Here is a 7,622-nt window from a genome sequence, read left to right as displayed (position 1 = left end):
GTGTGTGTTAGTGTGTGTTAGTGTGTGTGTTAGTGTGCGTGTGTGTGTGTTAGTGCACTTACACATCTATCCAACAGGGGACATTGGCGTCATTTTACACTCACCAACAGGGGACCCTCGGACCAAGAGGGGACGTTTTTTAGGTCCCCTCTTGGTCATGCTCTAATTCAAGTTAAAAACAACGCGTTAGTGTGTGTGTTAGTGTGCGTTAGTGTGTGTGAGTGTGTGTGTGTGTTAGTGTGTGTGTGAGTGTGTGTGTGTGTGTTAGTGTGTGTGTGTGTGTGTGTGTTAAGCTGCTATATTAAGCCGTTTTTAATCCTCAGCTCTGAAACTCTCAGGATTTTCTGCTTTAACTCGTTTGTTGTTTCAGTCAGAATGAGACTCATCACTTCATCGTTCCTCCATCACCCTTTCATCACCCTACGGCTACGGCAGCCTGGGAGGCACATATAAAATAAACATTACAAAAAGCAAAGACCGTTAAACAAACAAAATATAAACAAACATCCATAAACAATCACAATTTACAAAATTCACTTTGAATAATTTACAATTTTACCTTAAATAGTCTATAAGTTTAAGTAATTTACACAATTTATTCTGAACATTTACTGTCCGTTGCAAACAGAAGCTGCCTCGCCTACGGAGTGCTGCTCCTGCCTAGACCTGAGGATGAAAGGGTGAATCCACCGTGTGATCAGAGCCACTTCTGGCCTCCAGCTGCTGCTCAGCCGACTGCTTGGTTAAAACCAAACCTCTAGCGGGTCTGAGTGCCCCAAAGGCAGTGGTGGAGAAAGCACTCAAAAAATGTACTCAAGTAAAAGTCAAAGTACCACATCAACATTTTAATTAAGTAAAAGTAAAAAAGTACTGGCTTTTAAAAATACTTAAGTATTAAGTAAAAGTACTTGCTGAATGCATTATCTAATCACTAATATCATTAAGTGAAGCGATTGTATTTAATTTTAATACATCAGAAATGTGCCATTTTAATAAACAGCCACAGATAAAGCATGTTTTTATTGAGTTTACTCTGTAACATAGTTTAGACTTAGATATGTGATTCTATGCATCATCATTTCAGGGATGGAAACATCTCGTCTCCTGTCCTAACATAACATGAACTTCACTTTTTTTGCCACACATTTATTTTGAAAGAAATCCAACTGGCAGAGGAGGACATGGAACCAAGGAGCCACGGAGCAGAGTTKTAGTCTGGACCACTGAACCCAAGACCAAATCAAAACCAGCACCCYGTGCTACATGACAATAACATTAAGTGCTCCTATCAAAATTGGTTCTCAAATTGATCTGAAAGATCCACATCCCCATAAAAACACCTAGATATTAAATACTTGGAGCTGAAATAAATTTAATCAGTATCAATTCAAACTCTTCTTCATTCTGTTTTGCTTTCATCTCTGTGCCACAATGCAGGTCTCCAGCCATCCTTAAAAAAATAACGCCCTGGGCAGTTGCCCATATTGCCAATGTCAGAAATAATAATTGTCTGCACCATTAAACATAGCAATTAACAACGCTCAACTATGAACACTGTCCAAGGCCCAATAAGCAAGAAGTAACCAAGCAGGAGGAGCACCGTGACTGTTCTCATCCTCCCTCCTGCTGCAACGTCTGCCACCATGACAGGTGACGAAAACAAAGAGCAATGAGCATGCTCTGTGTTGCTACGTTCTTGTTTTATTTATTCACCAATTAAATATAAAGATATTTTAATGAAATAGCTACTGCAGTGTACGCAGAGCATTACAAGAACAAAGAACGGCTCTCAGTGAGGCTTCAGCACGATAGGACTTGGTCAAGATCCGTCCAGAAGAATCGGATCGTCCATGAATGTCACATCACTATATTGCACTTTGGTCACAGCGTTGTCCCATATATGCGACACCTCAGTCAAAACCTCCACACAGTAATTCAGCGCATGAGTGACAACTGTATTTCATCGCAGATCAACATGTGTCTCTGTACAGCTAGCTTAGCTAGCATCACGTCCACAGATCTTACCTTTCTTTAAGCTTTCTTTCCACGTGACGCTAAAAGTTGGACAAAGTCCCCACCGTGATTTTTCATGTCGCCATATCAATTTATGCAGCGCTATTATATTACTGACATTAGACAGACATCTTCTCCCGCTCAGAGGAAACCACTGCGCATGTCTGGAGCTCCGCAGCGAGTAAAGGTGGAGCCGATGGGTGACAACAGACACTAAGTCACGTTATTGCTGGGATTTTACGGCGCCACGTTAAATCCCTGAACTTCACATTTTAACGGACAAAAAGAGAAACGAGTAACGAGACAGTTTAATAGAAATGTAGTGAAGTAGAAAGTACAGATACTTACTGTAAAATGTAGTGGAGTAAAAGTAGAAAGTACCCATTATTATATCTACTTAAGTACAGATACACGAAAACTGTACTTAAGTACAACTGCTTTAAGGTAACTGTTCACCTGGAGTTATTGCACTCTTATCTTTATTAAAACAGTGGTCTTAAATTCAAGTTGCCCACTTTGATCGCACTGGTCCCATCATACATATTTATATGCACATGCATAATATCTGGAGGTTTAATTCACGAGCAGCTGAGATTCATCCGTGCAGCGACTCGTTTCTCCTTAAAGTCTTTCTTCCTCACAACGTGTCTCTATGAAGCAAAACTAAAACGGCAGCCATCTTACTTAGACAGTGAAAGAATCACACATAAATAACAGTCTTTGCCACCTTGTGTTGCATAATTTAAATCAATGTTGGGGAATAATTGAGACTTTTTCAGATTTCCTGAATCTCGGTTAGCCTTCATAACTGAACCTGGTGTTAAACCGAGTGCTGTAGCTAATATTAGCTGGCATTTTACCGGTGGATATAAATATAGTTTAGTAATGAAACTATATTTAGTAAGATCAAAATGACAATATGTCCATCTTACTTGTGAAAAGTTATCCCCAGAGATCTCACGTCAGCAAAAATATCCAGAAGTGCTGAAGCTTCTGCTACAGTCGATAGCAGCCACACAGGCTAACCCGCTAGAAGGAAACAAACGCACCCAGCACAACGCTTTCATTCTATTGGCTGAGAGGTTGCTAGGCGACTGCCAAAAAGGCAGCTCCATGTTTTGTAAGCGAGCAGAGACTGAGTGTGAGCGCGAGGAGAAGTTTTGAGAACAAAATACATGAAATTCTGTTCTCAGACTGAACATGTGCTCTCAGATTTTGGCAGGAAAATTTCCCCATAGCCTTCCTGTTCCTGAACCTGCCGTAGTCTCAGGTGACCCTTTGACATTTGTGGACTTTAAGGTGTCATTTACAGATATCTGAGGGGAAAAAGTGATCTCTGGAGAATCCTGAGAGGCTGTGGAGGTTTTCTCTCCCAGAAACGCTGAACGGATCTGAAGGTCAGTTCTACTGGAGAGATGTTCTCCTGTAGAACATCTCTCCAGTTCTACAGGAGAGATGTGAAACCCATTTGTAACTCAGAAAGCATTTAGGCAGAAACTTACGTTATGGCCACAGATTGAACCAAATGATCCACTGTCTCTGAGATTCTGCTGACTTCTTGGAAAGTTGTGAAGAGGCCATGCCTCAAGTAAAGAGACTGTCCATCTTAAAGGATGGTGAAGAAAATGATGAAGACGTTACCAGACTGGGTTGGACATAAATGGACTTGATGCATGAGGGGAACATCCATCTTTTGAACGTTTTTCTAGATTCATACAAAAGGAAACAAGCACAGCATGTAATCCTCCTCCATTTTTCTTCAAATGATCTTTCCAGGAAAGCAAAGACTGTTAGTACCAGTACAGAGTTCAAGAAACAGGAAACTGTTCATGTTCTGAAATCTAAACCGCCTTGTTTGGTTTGTACAGATCGTGATGCTAAATGTCCTAAATTTGAAGTTAAATCAACGGAAGACAAAAGGTAATTTATACATCAGAACCATCTTTGTAAGAGCGGCAGGCTCTCACTAGCCTCGCCCATCGAAGCTCGTTCAGACGCGACACGTTTCTTCTAGAAACTGAGGTCTTGAATCCAATAGTCATTCTTCAGTGTTTACTGAATCCAAAAGGAAATAAAAATAACAAACAGATTCAAAACAAATAAAAGTGACGGTCAAAAGACTGTGTTCCTCTAACGGTGCCAGACTTCTACAAAGAGCAAATGCTCCAATCTTTCAAACTAATCAGACAAAACGACCAATCAAAAGGCAGCACGCTACAGGCTGAAGCACCACAGACGCCCATCTCTTTCAAACAGCAGAGCAAAACATCAAACTCACGCCGAAACGAAGGCAGCGATGGCTCCTACAGTCTGTGTTTGGGATGCTTGACAAAGGGCCATTTCTTGAAGGATTGTAAATGTTTGTGCAGAGTGAAGACGGCATCATCCTGCCTGTTTGCTCCAGGACAGGATGAGATCTCAGGATCTGCTCCGCAGGGTTCCAGAAGAAACGCCTCCGGTTTCTCAGGTGAGTCAGACTCACCTGGAACATTTCCACTACATCAAGTATTGGTCCAGTTTTTTGTCCTCTGGGAAGGAAGTACAGGTGCTTCTCAAAAAATGAGCATATGGTGATAAAGTTCCTTATTTTCCATAATGTAATGATAAAAATTAAACTGTCATATTTTAGATTCATTGCTCACCAACTGAAATATTTCAGGTCTGATGATTTTGGCAAACAGCTCATGAAAACCCAAAACCCCTGTTTCAAAAAATTACATTATGGAAAATAATGGACTTTATCACAATATGCTATTTTTAGAAGGACCKGTTCTTCCTTATGCACTCAGAGTGAGCCCTCCTTTGTCTTAGAAGATCTTGTGAAAGATTTGACTGTTGAAACAAAACCAGCACAGTTCARACTTTTCACCATGGTTCACCTGTTTCTACTCAAAATGACTTGCAGGTTCGGAGTTGTTTATTATTTCTCTGATAATTCGATGCGGTCGCAGCAGCAAACACACGACTTCGTTCCTGTTGATGCGTCTTGCATAAGAAGTGCAGCGTTACAGTGGCCTCAGCTTGAACTTCTGCTTTGAAGGCCTGAATCCACATTTACATCAGGTAACCAAAGATTTGATCCCAGAGTGATGGTGGAAGAAATGCAGCTCCATCAACTCTGATGTTTTGAGTTGGATTTCAGTGAAAAGGTCCAGAAGGAAAATGTGTTTCCCAAGATGACGTTCAGTTTATTCAACTCCTGAGTGAAAATATGACAGAAAGATGAAGCAGCCTGAATTCCTGCCTGCAGTTTGTTTACAGCATGTCAACAGGAGCTTAAAGACAAACRACCATCTCTACAGTCACTGGCCTCTGCATGTGGTTCTGACCTCATCTGGGCTGCATCACCCGAAAAAACACAAGAGTAATGTCTGACTGCCTCTGAATGRAACTTTGACTGGTCCGGATTTGACTGACTTTGACTGGATCCTGGTGTTGAGAGGATTTTCCACCAGTTTTATGTTGCATCGTTTTTCCTCAGGTTTCTATGGGATCAAGGAGCTGCTACACCTCCTCTTCCTCCCATCATGACGTCATGTAGCAGGCCGTAATCTGACCTCTGCTGCCCCCTGCTGGGGAAACAAGAGAGTAAAAAACAGACAAAATAAAGTTAATGTTAGTTTTAACTGCAGATAACTATGGAGCACCAAAACCGACATAATAAATATATATTTAGTTTTTCCTTTTCCTTACACATGAGTTTCTGTCAAGTAATGTACACATTTCTTTTTCATTTCCTCTAAACTTCCGTTTTGTCAAGACAAATAGATATTTTGCTTTGTCTTTTTTTGCTTCTCCCTTTTCTGCTGCATCATTATGCTAATGAGGAGCTTCCTGCTCCTCTGCTATTGGCCAATGCAGCTTTAGGATCAACGTCACTGCGTCAGACGTTGTGAGGCGTTCAGGTCCAGTCGCTCGCCGCCATCTTTACAGGCCACAGACCCAAACAAACTTCATCCCGGTGGTTTTAATGTGTCACCGCCTGCAGTGAAGTGAACCTCCGAGGCTTGAGGAGGCAGCTGGACATCGACTGGCCGAAATTAGCGCTYATAAATCGGATCAACCTTGAGCTCAACGCCGCTTKCTCTGCGGATATTGGAAAACAGCGAAACCTTGTTTTTCTTATTGGTTRCGTTCCGAAAATAACCCGCGATCAGTGAAATCCGTGAAGTAATTACCTTTATTTTTTACAATTACAGCATAAATAAATACTCTACATTGAAACCAAAGAACCAAACCTGTTTCCAGGTCAGCGGATGTCCATCAATCGGGCCTTAATGACCCGCAGTCACGGCTTACAGCGCCTCCTACAGCCTGACCCAGACTGGAGGCAGGTTCCGGTCCGGTTCTGCTGCCTCTGGCCAGGTTTTTCCAGCTGGGATTCACAGCTTTCATCTCCTGAGTGGCCAATCTGTATTACTTATATTTAAATACCGTAAMGTTATTGRCACACAGGTAGAGAAGGAGCTCGGAGACTGTTTAGCCAATCAGGACGCAGAACACAATGCACTGAAAAAAACGGCACAAAAACATCCGCGAAGCAGCGAGAGAGAGAGAGAAGAGAGAGAGACAGAGAGAGAGGAAGAGAGAGAAGAGAGAGGTGAACCGCGTTACAGCGAGGGATCCCTGGATCTGATATCCAACTCGAAACTCACTTCACTGCAGTCGGCAACACAATAAAACCACCGGGATGAAGTTTGTTTTTCCACCGAGCGACTGGACCTGAACGCMCCACAACGTCTGACGCAGTGACGTGACGTAGTGACGTTGGTTCCAAAGCTCTGTTGGCCAATAGCTTCAAAAAAAATAATGCAAGTTTAGAGGAAATGAAAAAGAAATATATACATGACAGAAACTCAAGTGTAAGGAAAAGGAAAAACTAAATATATATTTATGCTTTTATAATATATATGTATGCTTTTATTTCTTATTATGTCGGTTTTGGTCCTGCATAGTTGGTGTTGAGGATGATTTTCTGAATTAGTTCATTTTGGACAAAAGTCTGACTCTCTTCTTGGATCCAGGTTCTCTCTGCGGCCGCGTGACCAGAAACACAACAATGCGTGATGACGTCACAGAACGGCAGAATTTAATCCAATAGGAGACAAAGTATGAAATTACAACAGAAACTGCAGAACAACAGACATTCATTCATTCATTCATTCATTCATTCATTCATTTCCTGAGACAAAGAGGAAACTTTTATAATGTAGGCGTGTTTTTCCTAAACCAAACCAACTTTATTTATAAAGCACTTTAGAACAACCACAGCTGATACAAAGTGCTGTACATTAAAACTCAACATAACAATAAAATAAACTTACAGTTTAAAAACAAAAACATACAATTTGTTTTTAAACAAATTGTATGTTTAAAAACATACAAAAATGTAATTGTATCTGCTGTACTTGGGGATCTGCTGTAAACTAGATCCCCAAGTACAATAGATGGTTTAAGACGAGCTTTAAAGTGGACAGTGAAGGGGCGTCTCTGACCTGCCAAGGCAAGTCGGTCCATAACTTTGGGCCCAGGACAGAGAAGCTCTGACCCTCTGAGCCTCCTGGACCTCTGGACCTCCAGGAGCAGCTGGACCTGAGAGACCGATGGGG

Source organism: Poecilia reticulata, unplaced genomic scaffold, assembly GCF_000633615.1.
Source record: "Poecilia reticulata strain Guanapo unplaced genomic scaffold, Guppy_female_1.0+MT scaffold_212, whole genome shotgun sequence".
NCBI classification, from domain to species: domain Eukaryota; kingdom Metazoa; phylum Chordata; class Actinopteri; order Cyprinodontiformes; family Poeciliidae; genus Poecilia; species Poecilia reticulata.
Note: the sequence above shows the minus strand (reverse complement) of the source record.